The sequence below is a fragment of the Peromyscus maniculatus genome, chromosome 1, assembly GCF_049852395.1.
Source record: "Peromyscus maniculatus bairdii isolate BWxNUB_F1_BW_parent chromosome 1, HU_Pman_BW_mat_3.1, whole genome shotgun sequence".
Lineage (NCBI taxonomy): Eukaryota > Metazoa > Chordata > Mammalia > Rodentia > Cricetidae > Peromyscus > Peromyscus maniculatus.
In genome coordinates this window covers 101588731-101616178 of record NC_134852.1, presented here as the reverse complement: position 1 = coordinate 101616178, position 27448 = coordinate 101588731, and the positions used below count along the sequence as shown (strand labels likewise).

At 38.2% G+C, this 27448-nt stretch overlaps 1 protein-coding gene and 1 pseudogene across 5 annotated transcripts in view; one reads left to right on the top strand and one right to left on the bottom strand.

Moving 5' to 3' along the window:
• The window catches only part of Dlg2 (discs large MAGUK scaffold protein 2), a 1859766-nt gene that overhangs the window by 1773051 nt on the left and 59267 nt on the right, over window positions 1-27448 (bottom strand). The window lies entirely within an intron of this gene.
• LOC102918514 (protein farnesyltransferase subunit beta pseudogene) lies at window positions 11846-12719 on the top strand (annotated as a pseudogene).

Below are 27448 nucleotides of genomic sequence, written 5' to 3'. Positions count from 1 at the left end.
CTAAATCTTAATCAGCTCAATTCCTCAATCAAAAGACACAGACTGATTATATGAAAAAGCATGAGCCATCTGTTGGTTGCTTCTAAGAAATAAACATTACTATAAGACACCATCTTAGGGTAAAAGGGTAGAAAAATGTATTCAAAGCAAGTAGACAAGCAGGTGTCACTGTTCTAACAAAGGAAAAAAATAGACTTCAAATCAAACTTAGAGAGAAAAGATAAAGAATATTGTTGTGGAATCATCCTTCTGTACGCTATCAATATGTATTACTCTCATTGGCTAATAAAGACACTGTTTGGCCTATAGCAAGGCAGGATAAAGTTCCACAGAACAATCAAACTGAGGATGCTGGGATGAAGAAGGATGGAGTCAGAGAGTCACTGGCAGACCCAGAGAGAACAAGATGGGCACACCTTACTGAGAAAATGTACCAAGCCATATGGCAAAGCATAGATAAGAAATATGGGTTAATTTAAATGTAAGAGTTAGCTAGTAGCAAACCTGAGCTATCGACCAAACATTTATAACTAATACAAGCCTCATTGTGTTTATTTGGGAGCTGATGGTGGGACAGAAACTTCTGCCTACAGAATATCACTTCATACTGACCCAGGGAATATGTTAGTATTCTAAACATATATGCCCCAGGACCTAACATGATAGCTCAGTGGTTAAGAGCACTGGCCACTCTTCCAGAGGACCAGGGTTTAATTCCCAACACCTATGTTGCAGCTCACAATTATTTGTGACTCCAGTTCAAGGGCATCTAATACCCTCTTCTGGCCTCTGTGGGCACTGCATACACATAGCACACAGATATACATGCAGCCAAAGTATTCATATGAATTAACAAAATATGCATTAACAAAAATTAAATTAAATTTTAAAAATAGACATGTATGTCCCAAACACAAGTACATTCAAGTTCATAAAACAAGTACGACTTGAGGTAAAATCAAAGATTAACCTCTTTATACAAGAGTAGTGGATGGCTTCAAAATCCTATTCTCAACAATTGACAGGTCACCATAAAAAATAGAGATACATCTTAATTAAATAACATAATAGATCAACTGGACTTAACAGACCTCTACAGAACATTCAATCCAAACAATGCAGTACACACGTTTTTTTCTCAGCAGTCAATGGAAAAAAACTCATGGAAATTAAACAAAACATTATTAAACAATAAATAGGTCCTTGAAACTAAGAGGAAAATAAAATCATTCTTAGAATTGAGTAAAAATTAAAAAACAATATACCAAAATCTGTGGGATACAGTGAAAGCAACCATAAGATAGAAATTGACAGTCTAAGTGCCTACACTGAGAAGTCTCAAATAAGTAATGTAATAATGCATCTCAAGGCTCTGGGAAATAAAAGCAAGCCAAGTCCCACATACAAGGTGGAAGTATTTTTGATGAGAAGTTAGTCTGGAAAACAAATTAATTTCCTTGTATTTTTTTTAATATATAGAAATTTTCAATCCAATCATTTAACATGAGGGAAAAAAAGCTAACTTTTTTTTTTTGAGACAGAGTTTCTCAGTGTAACAGTCCTGGCTGTCCTGGAACTTGCTTTGTAGATCAGGCTGGACTCAGACTCACAGAGATTCACCTGCCTCTGCCTCCCAAGTGCTGAGATCAAAGGCATGTGCCACCACTGCCCAGCTGAAAAACATGGTAACTCTTAACCTCTTGGGGCACTTGAAAGAAACAAAAAGAAGACCATTGGAGAAGAAAATTTGTGGTTGATTTTTAAACTGTATTGAATTTTATTTTAGTTTGAGTATGTGTACAATGGGGAGCTGATGCATTTGTGGAGGCTGTAGGAGTCACTTATCTCCTGCTGCCATATGTGTCCCAAGGATCAGGTCATCGGGCTTGGGGACTGATGCCTTAATCTACTGAGCCATCTCTCCAGCTCTAAGTAGGAGACAATTCTTGTATAGTAGGCTGCCTAGGAGTCACACCATATAGCATGGAGGAAGGAGAGAGTCCCACTGAAGAGATTACAAAGAGTTAAAGATCAGGTTATACATTGTTGGGGTTTTCTCAGAAAATTATACTAGAAACTGTTAGAAGACAAGGCTCGGAAGGTAAATGAGGAAACAGAGTTGTTTTTTGTTTTATTTGGGGGGGCGGGGGTATGAGAAATTAATGTTTGTCAATGCATGGTACATTTCAAAGTGGTAAGAAACAAACTTTCTAAGCACTATAAACCGAAGGTCTCATCTTCCCCTAGAACCCCTGCTTGTGTTCAGAGGTATAAGGACACTGGCACTTCATCTCTTTCTTCTTTTCTCCTTGTTTACGTTAGAGGAATTTGTTTCTGTTTTCTCCCAGGAGGAGAGATCAGCAGCTGTTTGAGCAATTCTATTTAAACAGCCAGATCCATAATTGCACAGTTCCTCCCCAAAGCACAGCTTCCGTTGCACCGTGCCAGAAAGAAAAACCAGTACATTTGTTTATGTCAGAATGTTAACAGTCAAGATAATATGAAAAAACATAGCTTTAAATTTCATCATTAAACATCAAAACACACTCCCACCAGGGGAGTAAATAGGCTAACCGCAAATCTTCACCTCTCTCTCCTCTCCTCCAAATCTAATCCCCAGGTCTCATCACTAGCTCTTCAACAAACTACCTCCCTTCCCTTAGCCCCATCTCTGTGTCTCACATAGATCTTCCCCTCCTAACATCCTTCCCCTAACTCATTGGTTTATCTCAGCTGGAACTTCTGGGGAACCCAGAGGCCACTCAGGCCAGGAAAGCAGATAGGCTGACTGCAGATCTTCCCACTCCTCAAAATCCAGTCTTGTCCCCAGCTCTGTAGCAGACCACCTGCTGCAATCTCCCTTTTCCTCCTGACCCCATCTCCAGAGGACCACACAGATACCCCTCAAACTCCCCTCTCCACCATTCACTGCTTTATCCCAGGTCCCAACTCCAGCAAGCATTTCCTGGGAATCTGCAAGCCACTTTTCAGTAGCTCATGGAAACTTTCTCCAAAATTGACCACACACTCAGAGATAAAACAAGTCTCAACACAGAGAAGAAATTTGAAATAACACCCTGCATCCTATCAGATCACCACAGACTGAAGCTGGATGTCAACAACAACACAGAGCTTACAAATACATGAAAACAACTCACTATTGAATGAAAAATGGATCAAGACATAAACTAAGAAAGACTTTCCAAAATTGAATGAAAATATACAATATACCCAAACTTATAGGACACAATAAAGGTATTGTAAGAGGCAAGCCCATAGCATTAACTTCCTACATTTGAAAAAAATGGAGAAATGTCATACTAGTAACTTAACAGCAAATCTGAAAGCTCTAGAATAAAAATAAGAAACCATATTCAAAAGGAGTAGATGGCAAAAAATAATCAAACATGGAGCTGAAATCACTAAAATAAAATCAATAAATAAAAATCAATACAAAGAACCAATGAAACCAAGAGTTGGTTCTTTGAGCAAATCAATAATATTGATAAACCCCTATTCAAATTAACTAAAAAGCAGAGAGAAAATTCCAAATAAACAAAATTAGAAATGAAAAGGGAACATAACAATAAACACCAAGAAAATCCAGAGAATCATAAGGACATACTTTAAAACCTGTACTACACCAAATTGGAAAATCTAAAAGAAATGGATAAATTTCTTCCTTTCTTTCTTTCTTCATTTATTTATTTATTTATTTATTTATTTATTTATTTATTTATTTATTTATTTATTTTTAGTTTTTTCGAGACAGGCTTTCTCTGTGTAGTTTTGGTGCCTGTCCTGGATCTCGCTCTATAGACCAGGCTGGCCTCAAACTCACAGAGATCTGCCTGGTTCTGCCTCCCAAGTGCTAGGATTAAAGGCATGTACCACCACCACCTGGTGGATAATTTTCTCAATAGACCTCTTACCATAGTTAAATCAAGATCAGATAAGCAATTTAATCAGACCTATTACTCCTAGTGAAATGAAACAGTCATTAAAAGACTACCAACCAAAGAAAGCCCAGGGCCAGATGGTTTTAGTGCAGAATTCTACCAGACTTTCAAAGAAGGGTTAATGCCCAAACACCTCAAATTATTCCACAAAAAAAAAAAAAAGAAAAGTATGGAATGATTTTTCCTTATGAACATAGATGCAAAAATTCTCAATAATATACTTGTAAACAAAATCCAGCATATCCACAAGATCATCCACAATGATCAAGAAGACTTCATCCTACAGCTGTAGGGATGATTCAACATACATAAAATCAGTAAGTGTAACCCATCATATAAACAAACTGACAAACAGGACATGATCATCTCATTAGATGCAGAAAGGGCCTTTGACAAAATCCATGATGCCCCTTCATGAAAGTCCTGGAGAGACTAGGGATACAAAAGACATAGCTCGCTGGGCGGTAGTGGTACATGCCTTTAATCCCAGCATTAGGGAGGCAGAGGCAGGCGGATCTCTGTGAGTTCAAGGCCAGCTTGGTCTCCAAAGCAAGTTCCAGGAAAGGCACAAAACTACACAGAAAAACCCTGTCTCAAAAAAAAGAAAAAAAAAAGACATACCTCAACATAATAAAATAAGGGCAGTTTCCAGCCAGCCTATAGCCAACATCAACTTAGATGGACAGAAACTCAAAGCAATTACACTAAGACCAGGAAAAAGATAATGTGGTTCATTCTCTCCATCTATTCAAAATAGTACTCAAAATTGTAGCAAGAGCAACAAGACAATGAAGGAGATCAAGGGGACACAAATTAGAAAAGAGGTCGAAGTATCATTATTTGCAGATGATATGATAGTATACATAAGTGATCCTAAAATTTCTACAACTGATAAAGGTTTTCAGCAAAGTAGCTATATAGAAAATTAACTCACAAAAATCAGCAGCCCTCCTATATACAAACAACAGTCCAAGAAAGAAATCAAGGAAATGACACTTTTCATAATAGCTTCAAATAATACAAAAATATCTTAGGGTAATTCTGGAAAAGCACATTAAAGACTTATATATTAAAGTTTTCAAGACAATGAAGAAAAAAATTAGAGAAGGCATAAAAAATGGAAAGATCCCCCATACTCTTACACTGGTAGGATTAACATAATAAAAATGGCCATCCTACAAAGGCAATCTATAGATTCAATGCAATCCCCATCAAAATTCGAACATAATTCTTCACAAAATTGGTTTTGGTTTTGGTTTTGGTCTTTTTTGCTTTTGCCATTGTTATTTTGTTTTGTTTTTAAAAGATAGCATCTCACCATTGTAGTGTGGGGGTGGCCAAAACAACTTGATCACACAGCTGCCATGACAGGCTTAGAGGCCCAGACACAGCTTCTGGCAGGCAACGCCTGGACCCAAAAGTTATAAGCTGACCCCACACAGAGAGGGCCTGCATCTAAAGGAAAATACCTGACATTCCAAACATTCCCTATAACCCTATACAAATGTCAGCCAATCAGGGTCCTGAACCCCTCACCCCAACCTCTGCTATGATAAAATCCCCACCCTACCTGGGCTCAGGGTTCTCTACTTTCACTGCTGAGTTGGACAGAGTCCACGCTCCAAGCTTGAAAATAAGGGCTCTTTGCTTTTACATTTGGGATTCGGTCTCCATGGTGGTCTTTTAGGGGTCCCTGTGATCTGGACATAACAGTAGCCTTGGCTGTCCTGAAACTCAATATATAGACCAGGCTGGCCTATAACTAACAGAGATCCATCTGCCTCTGCTTCCTGAGTGCTGGGATTAAAGTCATGTGCCAAAAATGCCAGACTCAATTCTTTACATACCTTAAAGAGACAATTATCTGCTTTGCTTGGAAACATTATGGAAAACCCATAATAGCTTTTTAAAAATCCTGAATAATAAGAGAACTGAAGGAGCTATTATTATCGCCAATTTCAAGTTGTACTACAAAGCTATTTAATAAAAACAGCATGGTACCAGCACAAAACCAGACAAGTTAATCAATGGAATTGAATTGATGATCCAGACAAATATCCACATGCCTAGGGACAGCTGATTTTTGATAAAGAAGCCAGAAAAAAAAAAGACAGCATCTTCAACAAATGGTGCTGGTCAAACTGAATGGCTGCACATAAAAGAATTCAAATAGAGCCATACTTATCACCCTGCACAAAACTCAAGTCCAAATGGATCAAAGGCTCGAACATAAAGCTGGATACATTGAACCTGGCAGGAGAGAAAGGGAGAAACAGACTTCCACTCATTGGCACAGAAAGAGACTTTGTGAACAGAACACGATTAGCACAGGCACTAAGGTAAACAGTTAATAAATGGGGCCTCATGAAACCAAGAAGCTTCTGCACCATGGAAATCAAAATGGAAGTTCCTCAGAAAATTGGGAATCAATCTAACCCAATAAGACCCAGCTATACCACTCTCAGACATACACCCAAAAGAGGTTCTCTCCTACCATAAGGACACTTGCTCAACTATGTTCATAGTGGCTTTATTCATAATAGCCAGAAACTGGAAACAACCTACATGTCCCTCAACCAAATAATGGATAAAGAAAATGTAATACATTTACAAAATGGAGTATTACTCAGCTGTTGAAAAAAATGACATCATGAAAAGTGCAGGCAAATGGATGGAACTAGAAACCCACACCCAGAAAGACAAGCATGATACATACTCACTTATAAATGGATATTAGCTGTTAAGTAAAGGATAATCACGTTATAATGCACAGACCCAGAGAGACTAAGTACCAAAGAGAGCTGGAAGGAGAGAGGGAATTCATGGATCTCCCCTGGAAGGGGAAATAGAATAAATTATGCAGGTGTGGATGGGAACAAGAGGAATCAGGTGGGGGAGGGAGAGAGTACTGGTAGAGACAACTGGAATGAGAGGGGGAGTGACTTGGGGGAGGTTGATATGGAAACTTCCTAGAACCTATGAAGGTGACCCTAGCAAGGACTCCTAGTAATGGAGGATACAGAGCCTGAATCAGACATCTTCTGTTACCAGACAAGGCACCCAGTGCTGGGACTGGGACACCAACCCAGCCGCAAAACCTTTGACCCACAACCTGTCCTGCTTGCAAGATGTTCTAGGACAGTGGTGGCTCAGAGCTCCTAGGAATGGCCAATCAATAACTGGTCTAACTTGAGGTCCACTCCACAACAGGGAGCACATTCCTGACACTGCTTGTATGGCCAGGAACCAGAAGCTGGAAGACCCATAGACCTAGAGTAGAACCAAACACAACTGAAAAAAAGAAAAGTCAATGAAATGGTTTCTAATGATATTCTAACTCATAAATCAGTGCCTATCCTAATTTCCTCTAGTAACTGAGGGGAGCAGATACAGACACACAGCCAACCACTAGGTGGAGCTCAGGGAACCCCTCAGAAGAAAACAGGGAAGGACTGTAGGAACCAGAGGGGTTAAGGACATCAGGAGGACATGGCCCACAGAATCAACTAAGCGAAGTTCATAGGGACTCACAGAGACTGAACTGACAACCAGGGAGTCTACATGAGACTGATGTAGGCCCTCTGCATAGATGTTACAGTTATGTAGCTTGGTCTTCTCCTGGGACTCCTAACTGTGGGAGCAGGGCTACCTCTGACTCTTTTGCCTGCTTTTGGGACCCTTTTTCCTCCTGCTGCATGGCCTCATCCAGCCTTGGTATGAGGGTTGGTGCCTAGTCTTATTGCATCTTGTTATGCTGTTCTCAGTGGATATTCCTGGGAGGTTTGCTCTTTTTTGAAAGGAAATGGAAGAGCAGTGGATCTGGAGCGGGGAGAGGACTGAGAGAAGTGGAGGGAGGGGAAACTGTGGTCAGGATGCAATATATAAGAAAAGAATAATTAAAAAGATAAAAAGAAAGAGTATAATAGAGTATACGACTTGAAGACAAAGAAGGATTCTTTCAACAAAGGGCACACACAAACACACACACAAAAAAAAACATAAACTAAAAGGAAATAATCAATAAATGCAGCTACAGATAAAAATATGTAATTAATAAATTCACTAATGTGGAAGAAAAAAGATATTGGACAACAAGTACTGGGCACGTTTATTTTTCTACTTCATTTATGTATCTTTGCCTCCATCTTGTATCTATCTTTGGTTAACATTGATGCTTTATGTAATATTACATATAATCTTGGGAGACAGTTGCTTTGATTTGCAGAGATTCACACACACACACACACACACACACACACACACACATTTTTTAAAGGAGACTACAGAAGTAGGCTATTATGTAATTGCATCCATTTGGCAATACCCCTTTTTCTTAGGTAACCATAGATAACAGCCTATACCTAAATCATCATTTTCACAAAGAGACTTCTAGGCCAAGAGAAAAGCTCAGAATCACAGTTTCTGTAGCACTAAGTGCCAAATGAGAGTAATGTGGTCGGTATTTCAAACTATCTCAATAAGCCTTAGCAAGTTACATCATCAGAACAACAGAAAGTCTGTCTAAAGCTACCCAGGACGGGCCAACTAATTTACATTATTTCTTTTGTACACAGGCTGTTATCCTGCACGAAGAGAAATATTTAAAGAGTTTCTCTGATTTGAAGATGCTGGGTGGACTGGCTGGGAAACAGATTGTTCTTGAGGCAGTTCAGTGACGTCTTCCTGGTCTCTGCTGCAAGCCCTCACCTGACAGTCTTCGAATTGATATCTGTGCTGCCACACAGTCTATTCATTCATACAATAGCTATTTGTAAACTAACTCTGTGCTATAATCCTTTACTATTAAATGTCTCAGTAACTGTACTCTACATTTAATGTCTATTTAAAGACCTAATGTTAAATCTAAACTACACAACTTATATTGTATTCTCCAACCAAGTATTTTACTTCCCTAAACTGAAGTTTGTGCATCTGTAAAATAATAATAAATACCTCCTAGGGCGGTTGTTAGGGATTACTGAAATGTATAACATTTAACATAATGCTTACTCTGACAACACTCATCTTGAGTGTAATATAAATAAGTGATAAATAACTGGCTATTTGACCAATAAACAAGTCAGGGTATAAAGGCATCTATCATATTAGATTATGGATAATCCTCATGACTTCTTTATTACCTTTGGAAAGACCTTACCTCCATTCTAGGTATGGTGTCTCATGTCTGTAGTACAAGTTCTTTAATACACACATATAAGCTTCAAATAGGATTAAGAACTAAATTTCAAAAGCAGAATTTTAAGATTGTTAGCAAAAGCATTATATTTATCATTTGGAACAGGAAAATATTCTATAAACAATATATGGGAGTCGTATATAATTAAGAAAAGAATAATTAAGCTGGCTACAGGAGACTTAGTTTTCTGCCTCAAAAACCATAATTTTAAACAAAATAAGCACCACAGACTGTATTTGTTTTTTCTGCTTCCTGTAGAACATATAGTGTAAAGAATACTTACACACACATTCATCTTAGTGTTCGAGGCTGCTCTAACAAACCCCAGTATATTGAGTGGCTGACAAATGGTCAACATTTATTTCACGCAGTTTTTGGGAGGCTGTGACATACAAGATGAGACCAACAGATTTGGTGTCTATTCTTGGTTCATTATCAGCCATCTTTTCACTCTTCTAATGTGATAGAAGAAGAAAGCTCTCTGGTATCTCTTTCATGGGGTCACTAATCTCATCCACTTGGGCTTCACCCTATCTGCCAATTACCTAAGGCCCTCCACATAGCATCAGCATACAAATTTGGAGGAAGCATAAATATTCAATCTATGAAACATCTGTAACAAAATATTTAAAGACAATACATAATTCCCATTAATCAACATAAAACAAAAAGTAGGAAACGAACAAAATTATATAATTTTCAAGAAAAAGGATGGAATTGGATACCAGCATGTTACACAAAATAAGCCAGACTTGGGGAAGACAAATACTGTCCGTTATCTCTCATATGTGGAGTCTAGCTTTTGAAAAACTAAAGCAGGAAAATATAAAGGAGGTGAGTATAAGAGGAAGGTGATGAGCAATTCACAGGAGAGACAAGAGAAAGTAAGAGAGGAAGTGAGTATAACCAGAGTAAATGGAACACATGTCCGAAAACGTCATACGAACTCCCTCTTATTGCAATGCACATATAATAATAATAAAATCGGGGGCTGAGGAGGTGATTCAGACATGATCAGAGGTTACACTGCTCTTGCAGAGAACCTACGTTTAGTTCCCAGTACCCACATTGGGCAGCTCACAATGACCTGTAACTCTAGCTCCTGGGAATCAGGTATCCCCTTCTGGACTCCACAGGCACCTGCATTCACATGCACAAACCAACACACACACACACACACACACACACACACACACACACACACTTTAATAAAAGTAAACATTTAAATAAGAAACTTGTAAAGACTGAGAATGTAGCTAAGTTGCTCTTGCTTCATTTGAGTATGCATACAGCCCCAGGTTCAATCTCTAGAGTGGTCTGGGGGCAAGAGGGGTCATAACTCCAAAATACCATCATTTTCTGAAATACTTAGGGCAGGACTTCAATGGGGATGAGGGCAACACAAATCAAATGGGTGATTATTTTAAGTCTAATAACATCACATGTACCAAGGAAAAGGAACAAAAATATCTCATCCACTGTCCTGGGAGCAGAAAGCAGCACCTACCCTAGGAAACCTGAAGATAGACACGGTAGCCCAGTTATTCTATGATTTTGTGTGTTTAATCTGAGAAATTGTCAAAGGTGTCTCAATAAGGTTTCTTAGCACTTAGGAGACTGAGTAAGAAAAAAGCTTGAGTTTAAGGCTGACTGGGCTCCATGGAGGAAAAAAAAAAAAGAAGCATCCTGAACATATACCAACAAGGGCTTGAGAAAGCAAACTGTAGAACATGCTTTAATACTATGAAACTACAGGAGAAATCTGTGGACAGAGCTACTTGGGGCCACAAGTAGAAATCTCATAATTATGAACCAAAAAAGGCAAATTGCAAAAGAATAAATGCAGTGTAATAAACATTTAAATGTAGCTTAAAATATGCTAAATAAAGCATATCCTTTTTATAGATTTACATGTGTAATGACTGCATAATACACACTTAGCTGCTTTTAAATCAATAAATATATAATTCCCAAATGTTAACAGTTTTGTCACTAAAACATTTGCCAATATAAATTCTTAATTAGGCTCAGGGGACTAGGTAGCCTTCTCCAGATCACTCAAGTCAATTAGAACACAACTGTAAATGGTCATGATAGCTAAATACAAAGAAGCTAATTTGGAGTCCTTAAAGTTTTTTTTTCACTGTACATAGAATAAAAACTAAATGTCAAGTTTAAATGCTGCTTAAACTATCTTCACATATTTTAAAATGCCACACACACACACATTTAAATATAACGCCTATGAAATGGGCCAAACAGGACTGCACAGCAGATTCACTCAGATTATACCAAATGACTTTAGCAAGCCACTTATTCAGGTTATTTTAAACTCACTCTGTTCACCTGTGAAGTCTTACAAACTTCAGTTTCCCTATTTGTCATGTGAACCAGGTTGGCTATTAAGAAAGTACAAAACTTCTTTTAGCGGGAGAAATCAGTTCAAGAGATCCATTGTTCAACATGGTAACTATAGTTAATAGCAATGTGTTGTATTCTTGAAGATAGATTTTTAAGTGTTCTCACCACAAACAACAATTTCAGAAGTGCTGACCATGATAAAGGTATTTAGTTATACTTTTAAAAAAACTACCATAACACTCAGCTACTGCTCCAGTGCCCTGAGTGCCACCATGCTCCCACAATGCCCCCACCATGATGATAATGGACTAACCCTCTGAAACTTGTGTGTCAGTCCCTGGAACTGTGTCAAAGTCCAGAAAGTGGCTTTGAAGGCCTTGTGCAGTACCCAGACCTTGCACCTACAGACGCCCTCAGTCAAATGGCATGCATCATTGGTACAGAGGAGGCCTACAACATCATTAACAGAGATGCTTCTTCAGGATTTGTACTCCCAGAGCAGCCTGATGACTCTTTTCTCATGCACACTGGAAGTCAGGTGGATGTGAGAAGCACATACCAACATCATCATTCCATACCTTTCAGAATGTATAGCAAGGTGCTAGAACTGGGAAGGAGCCAGCAGGGAGCTAGTGGAGAAGCCCATGGTGGCTACACCTTCTGTGGTTTGCTGTGCTGGTAATTCTCGAGAAAAGAACGCTCTTGGAAAAGAACTGATGAGCTTGTTACAATGGGTAACAAGACAACAGATGCAATTTGAAGGGGGTTTTCAAGGCCACGGCAACAAGCTGGTGGATGGCTGCTACTCCTTCTAGCAGACTAGGCTCCTGCCCCTGCTGCCCCAAGTGCTGCGTGCTCAAGGTGACCCTGTCCTCAGCATGAGCCACTGTATGTTCCCTCAGCAAGTCCTGTAGGTGTACATCCTGATGTGCTACCAGTACCCAGCTGGGAGTCTGCTGGACAAACCTGGCAAGTCACTTGTTACTGTCTGAGCATCTTATCCACCACCACCATTTCGGCAAAATGGAACCATGCTGCACGATGTGGTCTGGATGTGCTTGAAAATACTCTGCAGCCCGCTTGCCCTCTGTCCGATGGGCCCAACTAGGTGATCCAGGCCACCGCACAGTTTCTGCAGAAACCAACCCCAGGCTTTCGAGGAGTGTAAAGATGAGGTGACCTTAGATCCTGACATCAACTAGAGGGCCCCATGGCTCTGTTCACCCAACCTCCCCTATCATACAAGGTTTCTCCATTTGTCAAACCAAACAAAGCCATCAGCTCTGGGTTTTGAATACACGGCAGCATTTTTTTTTTAAATTATTTTCATACCTATCAAACCAGAACTCTGTGGACCTGAGCAGTGGGGTTGGAGAGCAGTGCATGCTGGGAAGAAGCAACCTCTCCAAGTACCCAGCCACCTGGCCCACCATGCTGAAATAGGTATCTGTGAGTATGGCAGCACCCCAGCCCCTGTTGTGATTCCTGCCTACACACCACCATTTATTCAGTCACCAAATGGGCATCCTCTCAGAGGTAGAAATGTCAGCTCTGTACCAGGGTGGGGCTGTGGGTCCCGCCAGCATGAGCTGCATGGAAAAGAGTACTAGACTACAGAAGGGCATGCTTCGGGTCGTCTGCTTTTCCCCAGTCAGCTGCAAAGGACCCCCACTGGGATGGAGGAGAGGGAGAGAGGGCTTACTTCCCTCACACGGGAGAACTGAGGCACACATCTCTCCAAAGGCCACGTTTGGTGCAAGCAAAACTTGTTTTGTCCTAGGTATGATTACTTAAAGCCAGATAACCAATCCTGAGTGGAAGACCAACCTCCAAGTCAGCTCTGGGCCAGAGGAAGCAGCTTCTCCCAGTGCCCAATCCCTGCCTCTCCCAATCTATACCAGGAGAGGCCCCCTGCTCCTCCTCCAGGGGAAACTGTGGTCAATATGTAAAATAAATGAAAAAATGTTATTTAAATAAAATAAATTTTTAAAAAACCGAAAACAATAAAAAAAAGTCTCAGTGTTTGCTAATAAAAAAAGATATAAAAATCCAAAACAAGTTGTAGTTCTGAATATTTAACCTGAATTTAAAAGTCACAATATCAAACAGTCTAAGGGAATAAATAAGAGTAACTAACTAGAAGCCAGGAGGTTTGAGTAGAGTAGCTGAGAAACATTATATGACAGCAGTATCAAATATTAAATACATATCAAATTAAAACTGGAAGATTTAAAAACTGTCTGGAGATACTTTCAAATATAACTCAGAAATGCACAAGCACACAGCCACTCTATTCCTGCAACACTAGCTCCGTTCCTGCGGCTGGCGTCAAATATCTTAAGGTTTCTCTCATCTCACAATCCCTGGTTAGAATCCATCACTCTGGGAAAATAAAGAAAGCAGGAACTTGAGGGAGGGAGTGGTTGTATCACACCCACAGTCAAGAGCAAAGAGAAATGACTGTATGTGCTTATTTGTTTAATTTCATGTAACTCTTCAGGATGTCCTGCTTAGGGAATTGTGCTGCCCACGGTGGTCTGGGTCTTCCTGCATCAAGTAACAGTGAAGACAATCCCCCTCAGGAAAACCTGATCTATATAATTCCTCAGTAATAGTCTCTTCCAGGTGACCCTAGGTTGTGTCAAAGTGACAGTTAAGACAAACTATTAGTCTATCTCTGTTCACATCCATCTTCAGGCCTTTCACGATTTTGTTTCCAAAAACACCTGTCCAGAGTTTCTCTCTGCTTGGAATCCATTTCTCCAAGATTTTCAGGGGCCCTATTTGCCATTTCAGTATCATCTTTGATGTCACTTCTCTGATCTCATCCAAAGCAACCCTATCATAGTCCAACAGTGCTGCTTCAACAAAGTGTCACAGCTCAGTTAACTTACAAATGATAAAAATATATTTCTCACAAGAGTCTGGGAAGTCAGAGATCAATGCACTGGTGTCAAGCACCAACATTGTCTTTTATGTTCCCCTGATCAGTTTGCCTTCGTAATACTTTTTTCCCTTTACAAATAACTAAATAGTTAAAATGATTTTTCGTGAAATGTCCTGAAGTCATTGTTGAATATGCTATACTTACAGCCTTAGAGTTTAATTTGGTATGATTATTTCATCTGCTCCATTATTTTATGTAAAGAAAGCATATGCAAATGAGAATTTAAACATGAAAACAAGCAGTGTCAAAATTTAGAAGAATTTAATGTTGAAAATGATACAATCTCTTGGATAAGCTACTGACATATATAAGTTATATTATATAATTTTATCATTCCTGGAAAAATGCTTCCAGTGTGTTTTATCTTTAGAGAGTCAGGAGATTAATGAACCTCATAAAAATGACAAATTATTTCATAGGCACATTTGCAAAATAAACCACGGAGGAGTTTGGCTTTATAAAAAGTTAAGGCTAAATGTGAATAGACAAAATTATGTAAGAATACACTTGTGCCCCAATGTCGTAGAGAAAACTTTCTAAAAAATGCCAACTATCAAGTAAGAACGGTACAATAAAATATAGTTCTGAATGATACATTCATAATCATATTAAATAAATAGATAAGTTTATTCATAGCCAGACAGTAGTGGTGCACGCCTTTAATCCCAGCACTCAGGAGGTAGAGGCAGGCAGATCTCTGTGAGTTTGAGGCCAGCATGGACTACAAAGTGAGTTCCAGGACAAGCTCCAAAGTTGCACAGAGAATTCCTGTCTCAAAAAAAAAATATTTTATTCATGAATTTTGTAAGAAATTCTCACAAATCTATTTTTTAAAGTCTGGTAGAATAATAGAGAAGAAATCTAACAGATACTTCGCAGTCATTATTATCATTATTATACAAATGGGCAATAAACATACAAAGATTTTTAGTCTTGTTAATTGTTGAAGTGATACAAACTAAAATTTAAAAAAATATTCACCTACTAGCTTGACCAAAATGTTAACAATAAGGTTTTTGACAAAGATGTGAAGCTATGTAGAATTGCAGCTGCCAGGAGCTTAAGTTGACATGAATGATTTAGAAGCATTTTAGCAATGCCTAAGTGAGATGATGACATTTTCTAAAGCCAAGCAAGTCATCTGCTAGAAATACACCGAAGGGAAAAAATACAAGGAACTTTCCAGAAGAGAAGAGGACTTGGGGAGGAGAAACCTCATCCAAAGGTAAGCAAGGCCGCCCTGATAAGAGAGGGGCGTCCTACTTTCAGGGCAATATCACCACCCACATAAGTCCTCAATAAAGGACTTTTGCATTCAGACATCAATAAAGAAAAGGGGGGAAAAATCACAATCATGGCCACAGATCTAAGAACTCTGGGATACTATAAAGAGGCCAAACCCAAGAACCCACAGAAGAGAAGAAGGAATTAAAATAAAAACCAAAGGAACAGAGAATCTACCCACTGAAATAAAAGAAGAAAACTTCCCAAATATAGAGAGGAGTGATACCCAAATACAAGAAGCATTTAGTCCCCAAAATCAACATAAAATAATACATTATAATCAAGATGTCAGACATAAGAGAAATAAAAAGAATGAAATGCTTCAAAGAGGACCATCAAGAAGGCTCAGCAGACCAGCAGGTAAAGGCACTTACTGCACAGTTTGATGAACTGAGATCAATCCTTGACTCACACGGTTGAAGGAGAAAACTAACTCCTGCAAACTGCCCTCTGGCACTGTGGCGTGCATACTGTAGCACACACAAATAAATTAATTAAAGTATCTACAAGTTAAAAAAAAAACTACAAGGAAACACACCAACCCATCTACAAGGGCAAACACATCAAAAGAATATCAAATATGTCACTCATGATGCTAAAATCCAGGAAAGTGAAGAATAGTATATTTTAAGCCTTGGAAATAAGTAACTGTCAACCACGAATGATATATCCTGCAAACTTGTCTTTAATTTGATGGTGAAATAAGGACAAACTAAAAAAAAAAAAAAAAAGAACAAACTAAGGCATTCATGATCACCAAGCCAATTCTGCCCAAGTGAAAAGAAACAATCTCAGCCATACAAGCACAGAAAAAAAGTATTTGATGAGAGGAGTAGATCAAGAAAAAAACTGATAACTACTTTATCGTGTCCAACACAGTAAACATGTAAACACCTAATACTAATGCAGAAGGAAGAAAACTATACACAGAAATTCAGCTAACCAGAAAGCAATCAACAAAATTATGAGAATTGATAACATATCACAGTAACAACCTTAAGCATAAATGACTTTTTGAAATCCATTTAAAAATGCAGACTGCCTGAATTGAAAAGCAAGATCATATTACCACCTCACTAGTAAAAGACACACAGAGACAAAAAAATCAAAGAATGGAGGTCAATCTACACAGAAAAAAAATTGAAGGAGAGACTAGATGATGGAAAGATCCCCTACACTCATAGATTGGAGAGTCAATACTGAAAACCAGCTGTGTTACCAATAAGAATCATCAAAATTCCAATGACAGCTTTCACAGAACTAGAAAAAAAGTCCTAAAGTTAATATGAAAGCACAAACAACCTCTATAGCTTTAACAACCATAAATAGGAAGAGCAATACCAGAAGCATCATATCATCTGGGCTCTGTGCATACTAAAGAGCCACAGTAGCAAAGGCAGCATGGTGCTGGAACAGAAGCAAGAATTTAAAGCAATCAGGGCTAGAAAGATGTCTCAGCAGTTAAGAGCACTGGCTGCTGTTCCAGAGGACACAGGTTCAATTCCCAGCACACACACATGGCACCACACAATCGTCTGTAACTGCTATTCCAGGTGATCCAATGCCCTCACACAGACATACATGCAGGCAAAACAACACCGCGCATACAATAAAAAAGAAAGAAAGAAGAAAAAGAAAAACCAATTGCATAAAAAAATAATAAAAGCTTTCAAAAAAGAAAAAAAAAGAATTTAGAGCAATGAAATAGAACAGAGGATCCAGAAATAAACCCACACATCTACACCTATGTAATCTCTGATAATGACATCAAAGCTTTACACTGGGGTTGGGGGGAGCCAATTACAACAAATGGTGTTGGGAAAACTGGACAAGCACATGTAAGAAAGAAAGCTAGATCCATACAGTTTCCTGAACAAAATAATTGATTCAAAATAGAGTAAGATCCTTATTGAAAGACCTAAAATTCTGAAAGCGCCAAAGGAAAATAGACAAGACACTTCACGATGGCAGCACAAGCGAGGACTTTCTGAAAAGGGTCCTAGGCTAGTGCACAGAATGCTTCCTTGACCACACAGTTAGGTTCTCAACTCTGCTTCAGCAAAGAATTAAGTGGAAATAGGAATCAAAATGCAGTTGGGAGTAGTTAGTCATTATAGTTGACTAAAAACATGTTTGCTGAAGTTGGCTATAAAGGGAATAAAGTTCTAAGTTTAGAACATGCATTGAGATACTTACATTTGTACTTGACGGTCTTGCGGTAAGTATAGATTCCTTTGGATGTTGTGTTTATAAATAGCAAAAATAATAGGTCATGATTGGTTATAAACAGAGAATATAACCCTATCGTACCTATCACACCTTAACACTAAATAATAGGTACATTATTGCTGCAGTCAAAAGCAAACAAAGCTATCAGACAAGCACGGCATTGCCACTGACTGTGGTGTATGTTATAATGCATGGCCTTCTCCTATTAGAGCAGGCATGTAATAGCCACTATTATCTTAAAGACATGATGTGGCATCAGTCTACTGGTGTTTTCCAGAGCTACTGTAACTGCCACCCACAGTCTCTCAGTCCTCAGCCTATTTTCATTTCAATATCTAATTATTTTCATTCACACAGTATCTCATATATTCTATTGACACTTGAAATCATTCCATTTTTCACTCTCTTTTCTATTTGCCCAGAATCACTTGTAATTCTAACCTGGTGCTTTTACTATGGCAACATGATGTAATTTATCCATACCTTTGATATCAAAGTCTGGGTTCCAGCATCTAGGTCACTAAAGAATATTACAAAGAAGCAAACTAAGACTAGTTGATTCCTGTCAGGAAGCCATTAAGCTTTTAAGACTGACTCCTTTTTAGACAATGTATCAAGTGAAATGCCACTGTTGCAAAACACACAGCATATATGGGTCAGAGATATTTTCTCCACACAGGCAGAAAAGTCATAGAACTATGGCAGGAAACAAATTCTCACCAGCTCAAGCACAGGTTTTGCTTAAAAATAAGATCACTTTTGTTATTGTCCATTCATTAGAACAATGTTGGAATTACTCTTGTTCTTACACACCCACATACTACCACCACCGTGAACCTAGTGCCTAATGACTTACTGTCTCTACAGACCCTAGGTCCATTCCTTGGAATTTTACAGAAAATAATTAAATATACAAAGGTTAAAAATTGCTGTGGGTAATAATGGAAATTTCTGTTTTCTTTTACTACTAATGCGAGACCCAAAAAGCCCATGTTCATTGAGAAATGACAATGGTTCCCATGTGTATCTGTTTCCTCTTTTCCCATCTCTTCCTCATTTGTTTCCTCTTTTTTCCATCCCAGAGGGGAAAAATCCATAAAAGAAATAGTAGCCTAAGAGTGAAGTAAGGGAGGAAAATTAATCTGCAACAACTATACTACGCTAAGACAGTAAAAGCCATCCACCCATTCAGGCATGCCCTTTTGTCAAAACTCTAATATACCCACCATTATACATGTTTGAAATTTTTATCTCCCTTAAATTCCTCATACATCCTCAAATTAAATGTCTCAAAAATGATTTCACTGATTTTAATAAGATACCCAAATCCACTCATTTCTCTGCACAACCATCATCTAGGAGACGTTACCATGTGTGATCTGTATGACTTGATTGCTTCCTAATTAGTATGGCAGTACATTTCAATTGTTGGCTTGATTGGATTAAATGAACACATAGGGCACTAGTAAGGCATACTTTTGTATGTGTCTATGATGGAGCTTCCAGAAAGAATTAACTGGGAAAGTCGGGTCCACTCTAACTACGAGAGGCACCTCACATGGGTCCTGGACTGAGTTAAATAAAAAAAGGCAGTTGGCTGAGCACCAGCATTCCTTTCCTACAATTCACTAAGATGTAAGCAGGAAGCCCCCTGCCACCATGTTTTCCCATCATGATGGAGTATATCCCCTAAATCTATGGCCAGATAAACCTTTCCTCCCTTAAGTTGCTTCTTATTGGGTATTTGATCATAGCAATAAGAAAAATAATTAATGTAAGTCATCACCATGACTCTGTCTACTCACCCCACTATGGCTCATTTCACACATTCCAGTCATACTCACTAACCAGCTATGGAATCAGCCGCAGTGTTTGCCACATGATAAACAGATTAAATACAGTGGTGCATATGCATGATGGAGTTTAAAAATAGCTCCAACTGGAGACTGTCATATTAAGTGAAATAAGTCAGAATCAGAAAGACAAATATCAGCTGTTTCTCTCATTTGTGTATCCTATAGACCCAAGAAACCAATCCTCTTTTAAGACTAATTTTCCATAGACAGATAGATAGATAAATTGATAGCTAGATATACACACCCTGATAATACAAGTAAGACAGAGTAATGGAAAGGAAAAAGGAATAGGTAGAGGAGTGAACACATTCAAAGCACATGATATACTTGTGCACAAATGTCTTTATAAAACACATTAAATGTATGCAAGTAAATTTTTTTATTAAAACAAAACAATCTTCACTTGTTTGATGTGTCTGTTTATTCTCCTTTGAATGATATAGATTATAAAGCTGAAAACACAGGAACAGAAATAATCATACTTCACTAAAATGAACTGTGAAGTCATAAATAGGTAAAAGACTTTCTACTTTTAGAAACAACCCATAAACAAAGCATCGTTTAGCGATGCTTACAAAATAAGATGCAAAAATGTTGTCATCAAATAAAGATAAAGGTGACAGAAGCTAAGTGATAGATGAGAAATCTTGAGAGGAGAAAAACTTCAAGGGGCATATCTTCACCTTGCAGAAAAGGAAGTTAAGACGTGGTGGTATTTGAGCAATATGGTTATATGGTTTTATTAGTTTTTTATTAATGTATACAGTAATGGGTTTCAATATGGTATTTTCATACACAGTTCGTTGTTATTGTTCATCTTCTCCCACTCCCTCCCCTGCCTTTCTTCTCCCTTCCTGTTCCTTCTACTTGTTCCTGGGTCTCTTTCCCCTCTGTACTCATGTCCCATTATATTCTCTTACTCTCTCTCTCTTTTTTTTTCTTTTTCTCTTCTTCAAACCTCCTATAGAACTCTCTCTCCCTACCGTGGCACCATTTCTAGTTTCATGACTTATACACACACAACATAAATGTGTGTGTGTGTGTGTGTGTATTTATTCCACATATGAAGAGAAATATAGTATATGCCTTTCTGATCTAAGATAATTTGATTGTGACAATTCTTAGTTCCATCATTTTCCTGCAAATGTCATGATTTCACCCTTTTTATGGCTAAATAAAATGTTGTTAGACACACATGTCACATTTTCTTTATCCATGTATATGTTGGTGGATAGCTATGCTAGTTTAATTCATAGTTCTGGTGACTATCAGATCAATAAACTGGATATACAAGTATCTCTGGAATAAGACTTAGAATCCTTTGGGTATATACTCTGGTGTGGGTGCTTGCTGTTCTAGAATGCTCCATACTGATTTTCACAGAGACTGCACCAGTTTACACTCACACAAACAACTTTCTGTGCATCAAAGTTTAGAGGGGAAATTTGAATGTAGGAGGCAAGCACTCTATTACAGATATCACCAGTCAAGAAGCTTTTCAAGTTGAGCTAAGTAAAGTGTCTTAGCCCTGTCTGCATTTTGAAGGTGAAGACAGGAATTCAAGATCATCCTTAGCTAAAGAATGGATCTGTGGCTAGCTCAGCTATGTGAAATTATCTCAAAATAAGCAAAAGCAAAAGAAACTTAAGTAATATAACAATTAATTCTTGGGAGGCAGACAGCTGGAGGGATGGCTCAGTAGTCAGAAATACTTACTGTTCTCCCAAAGGACCCAATTTCTGTTCCCAGCACCCACTCTGGGCAACTTATGACCACTTGCAACTCCAGTTCCAGAGGATTTGATGCCCTCTTGTGGCCTAAATGAGGCACCAGCACACAAACATACAAATACTACACACACACACACACACACACACACACACACACACACACACAAAGTTTATGATTATTTTTAAGATGGGTGAAAAATAAAGACACAAATGATGTAAATTTTCATCCATTGAAAAGAAAAGTGAAGGTCTAAAATGGAAAAACTGTGAAGTGATATTTACATATTATTCAGAATCATGAAAATAATTACTAGAAACATTAAAACTAGAACAGGTTAAAAGCAATCCCTTTTTAATGTAGATTTGAGATAAAGATGAGTGGTAGAAGGTGAACACAGCTCAACAAGGTCTAGCATCATGGATCCCTGGCTGGTAAGGGAAATAATGTGATCTTTTTCCAAAGTGCAACTAGACTACTCAGACTATTAGGGTATTTAGTGTTTGTTTTCCTTTATAATTTTTAAGACAGATATCAGAGCTTGTGTATGGCTTCTGAAGCGACTGAAAATCAGAGTAGCATTAAAACAGTATCTCAGACTGAATTGTGGAGAATGGATTTTAGAGAGAACTTGTCATGAACACTAGTATTTCTACAGTTAAAGCAAACATGGCAGCGTGTGTGTGAAAACAGCATACCAACAGCAAAACATACTGTTTTTGTTCAGTTGTAGAGTGCACAAGATACCAAGTCAATTAAACTGAAACAGCATTGGAAAAGTTTGCTGAAATATATTTGTTTCTTCTGTAAAGTAAATGTTCGCACAAAAAAAAGAGCCAGTATCTGTTATCTAAAGAGAAGTTGAAAATAAGTGATATTGTGCTACAGATGTCAGTTCTAAATATGTGTCCATATCCATCTAACTTTGAGTTTTTCATTCCTCAGTGATAATATTCTAATAAATTCTGATGGCTAAATCTAATTAATGTATTTTTTAATTTTTCAGGAAAAGCAATAATGATATTGATATTTAGGAATCTAAAGACACAAATTAAACTTCTGTAACCACTCAAAAAAAGTAGAGTTTCATTAGTTCGTGTACTCTTCACTCTGCACAGCCATCTACACACTTGCCAAAATACCATTCAACTACCAGCAATTATGTGTGGATCCTAATCAAAAATGAGAGTAATCTATAACTCTGAGTTTTAAAGTACTTAGATGCCAAGTGTTGAATTTTCCTACTTAAACTCTATTTTAAATTCCAAATAATATAGAAAAAAATAAACAATGAAAATGGATCTACCATTCCAGGATTCTAAAAGAGCATATTATTCTTGGCTAAGGGTGGAAAAAATCAGCAAGTAAATCCATTAATTCTCTTCTCATGCCAGAAAAGGAAGGGAGGCAAACTCTTAAGCTTTCTTTCTTGATTAACTTTTCATTGACTTGTTTTCAATGTTCTCTAAGAGGCCCAATTATATTAAGATTTAGCAGAGGGAGTCAATGTGTTTGATTAGGAAATATAAATGGAAATAGAATTTAATCAGAAAAATTATTGGGATTTTACCCTACAGATTAAATAAATTCTTGGTGCTATTTTTAAACAAATTATATAACCTACTTTGCAATCAAGCAATGTTGATTCTATTTTTTATGATCTGTTATACATGGACTATATCTAGACTGTGGTGATGAGCTATGATCAAGGAAGGTAAATTTTCTCTCATCAAAAACCAGGAACCCTGTATTCTTATTGCCAACCTCCCTCCTCAACACACACAAATTCCTATATGAATGAGAGAGCAGAAAACAAAATAATTACATTATCAACAAAAATACAAAAAGCCACAATATTATTAGACAGGAACAATATCTTAGTGTTTTATTACTAGGAAGAAACACCAGACCAAGGGAACTCTTATAAAATGAAGCACTTAATTGGAGCTTGCTTACAATTTTGGGTTTTAGTCCATTATCACCATGGCAGGGAGCATGACAGCACACAAGAAGGCACGATGCTGGAGAAGTAGCTGAGAGTTCTACAAATGGATCTACGGGGAGCAGTAAGAGAGAGACTCTGGGCATGGTATGGACTTTTGAAATCCCAAAGCTCACCCCCAATGGTACACTTCCGCCAACAAGGTCATACCTCCTAATTCTTTTAAATAGTGCCACTCCTTGATAACTAAGCATTCAAGTGTATGAGCCTATGGGGGCCATTCTTATTCAAACCACCACAGTCTACTCTCTGGCCCATATAGGCTTATAGCATATCAGAATGCAAGAATGCATTCAGTCCAATCTCAAAAGCAACCATGGTCTATCATAGTCTCAGCACTACTTAAAAACCCCAACTACAAAAATCTCTTTAGAGAGTCATTACAACCTCTTAGCTGTAACTGTAACATCAAAATCAGACAGCAGATCACGTATTTCCAACATACAATGGCAAAGAATATGCATTACCATCCCAAAAAAAAGGAAAGAGAGCATAGTGAGGAAATACTGGACCAAAGCAAGACTGAAAAACCAGCAGGACAAACTGCAATTTCTGCATTTCCATGTCTAATGTCAAAGTGTTCTTTAAGTATCCAACTAAGTTCAGCATTGTTGACTGCAATACACTTCTCTTTCTTGGGCTAGTTCCACATCCTGTGTGCAGCTTTCCCTAGCAGGTATCCCATGACTGGTATCTCCAACACCTTGGAGTCTCTAATGAAATCCAGGCTTCACCTTCACAGCTTCACGCAATGGCCTCTCTGGGCCTCCATGCAGGGACACCCCTGACACACACTTGGCCTCATCAGTTTTCCTTAGCCTTGGAGAGAGATTTCACAACCTCTTACATCCTTGACTCTAAAGCCAGAACCAAGTAGCAAAAGCTGTCAAGTTCTGCTGCTTGCTGCGGCTGGAACCTAGCTGCCTCATTCAAATACATTTTCATCAGCTTTCTGTTTTGATGGATTTCTTCACTGTTTAAGCTTTTCTTTAATTCTTTTTCACAAGTTGGAAACTTAGCTGGGTGGGGTCTTGCCCTGAGATCATTAGTCCTTTTATTCTATTTAGTATCAGGCTTTTCTTTAAACTTTTTATCTCCTTGAGCACTGGATTTAGTTCCATTATACTTCCTGGTGCTCCTTTTCTCCTCAAACTGTGCATTTTGTATTTTCCCTTCCTTAGCTTGTTTATTTTCATTATAGATCTGCATAAGAATGATCATTAATAATGACTGACACAGTCAATACCAGGCTATCTTGAAACCTCCTCTGCCAACACTATGAATCCAAAACTCTTTAATTTAGTCTCAGGCAGAGTTTTTGGACAAGGGCAGAAAGTAGCTACATTCTTCAACAAAATATGACAAGAAAGGTCTCTAATCCACTTACTAACATGCTTCTCCTCTGAAACCTCTTGATGCAGGCCTCACATTTTACATCATACTCAGCACCACTGTCTCTCATGTTCCTATTAATATGGTCCATTAGGTCCTGCTTAAAGCATCCAATGACTTTTCTAGTCCAGAGTCCCAAAGTCTTCCATATCCCCCAAAACAAAAGCATGGTTAGGCCTAACACAGCAATGCCCCACTCCTGGTACCAATTTCTGTCTTAGTCCGTGTTTTATTTCTATGAACAGACACCAAGGGAACTCTTATAAAAGAAAGCATTTAATTGGGACTTGCTTACAGTTTTAGAGTTTTAGTCCATTATCATCAAGGCAGGAAGAACAGTGGCACACAGGCAGACACAGTGCTAGAGAAGTAACCGAGAGTTGTACAAAGGAATCCACAGGCAATAGGAAGAGACTCTGGGTATGGTATGGACTTTCGAAATCCCAAAGCCCAACCCCAGTGATACACTTCCTCCAATAAGGCCATACCTCCTGATTCTTCTCAAATAGTGCTATTCCCTGATAACTAAGCATTCAAATATATGAGCCTATGGAAACCATTCTTATTCAAACCACCACAAATAGCAAACTCAGATGCTCTGTGGCCATCCCCCTTCAGGTACTCTCCAACATTTATGAGATGGTTTACCTGTCCTTTGCCCTAAGTCTAGTGATTATCTCTATTTCCCTAAATTGCCAGTGCTTTAACAACTGATCTTCAGCCCATAAATAACAACAAGCTTTATCATTCTGAGCACTTGCTGTGTGTTGTGGATTGGAGTATATGAACTGAGCACTAAGATAAACACTGCTGTTATCTTCCAATTGCAGACAAAGAAATCAGGTGTTAAAGATTAAGAAGTCATAGTTTTAGGTGTCCTGAAATGTATACAGTTAGTAAACCGCTGTTTGGTTCAAAAACTACTTTCTTCACTCATAACACACCAAGGATCTTGCCATTATAGGATGTCTAATCCTTTTCTCATATTATCTGCCTATTAGTGAATTTATATTCTATAATTCACTATTTTTTTAGACAAGATGATGTCTTAAAATTAGAATGATCATGGTTTCCATTGAATAGTCTTCTTACTAAAGAGACCAGATCAAAACCAGTAACTAAAGTGCAAGTCTGTTCATTTTTTGGCTTTTTTAGTCCAAAAATCAAATAATAAATTATATTTTATCAACTCTAGTCATCTGAATACAGCAGTGCTTACCAAACATTTCCAATATTACCTTAAATCACTCACAATATAGATGTCTCAAGAGCTCTGAACTCTCAGTTCTACTTAGCCTTTAAAAATCCTTCAACTGAGGGTGCCTTAACTTACCTTCCCCTATAATCAGATTAATGACTACCCTAATTGTCATCATAGAACCTACATTCAGTAACTAATGGAAGCAGATGCAGTGACCCACAGCCAAGAACTGGTGTGAACTCCTAGGCTTCAGTTAAAGAGAGGGAGGATGTATTATCGGAGCAAGTGATGTCAAGATCATGATGGGGAAAACCACAGAGACAGCTGACTCAAGCTGGTGGGAGCTCACAAACTCTGGCCTGTCAGCTGGGGAACATACATGAGACCGAACTAGGCCCACTGAATGTGAGTGACAGTTATGTGTCTAGATCTGTTTAGGGAGACCTTGGCAGTGGGACCAGGACTTATCCTGGGTGCATGAAATGGCGTTTTGGAACCCATTCCCTAGGGTGGGATACCTTCCTCAACCTTGACACCGAGGGGAGGGGCTTGGTCCTGCCTTAACTTAGTATACCAGACTTGGTGAATCCCCAAGGGAGGCCTTAACCTCTCTGAGGAGTGGAGGGGGGTGGGATGGGGAGAGGTGGGGAGGGTGGGAGAAGGGGAGGGAGGAGGAACTGGGATTGGTATGTAAAATAAATTTTTTTAAATAAATAAAAAAGAATATATATATATATATATATGCAGATACATAATTCATGTAATAACTATTAATGGAAAAAACAGGCCATGAATTTGAAAGAGAGCAGTGAGGAATATATAGGAAAGTTTAGGGGGGAGGAAAGGGAAGAAGGAAATGTAATTAAATTATAATCTCAAAAATAAAAATCATTAAAAGAGTTAAAATAAAAATAAAGACAAAGAGTAACATAAAAACAAAACTAGCTAGTACAGTCTGTAAGCTTTTACTTCCTTGAAGATATTTGCTAAGTCTTAAGTAGCTCAGAATCGGAGAAGCCAACTCAAATCAAATAGAAAAATAAAAGCAGAGACTGTTTGCTGAGTTTTGCTAAGCCTGGATGCTAAGAATTTCCACAGACAATGGCGAAAACATTAAACAGGTATCTTCATTTTCTTATGGTACTCAGGGTACAAACTTAAGAGTTTAGCTACATGAAAGCAGAGTAACCTTGATCATATTGGTGCTAGAAAAGGATGGGATTATGTTATAAACTTGCCCGTAGCTCTGCATTAGAGGAATATGTTACTAGATTTAGATGTAAGGCCTAACA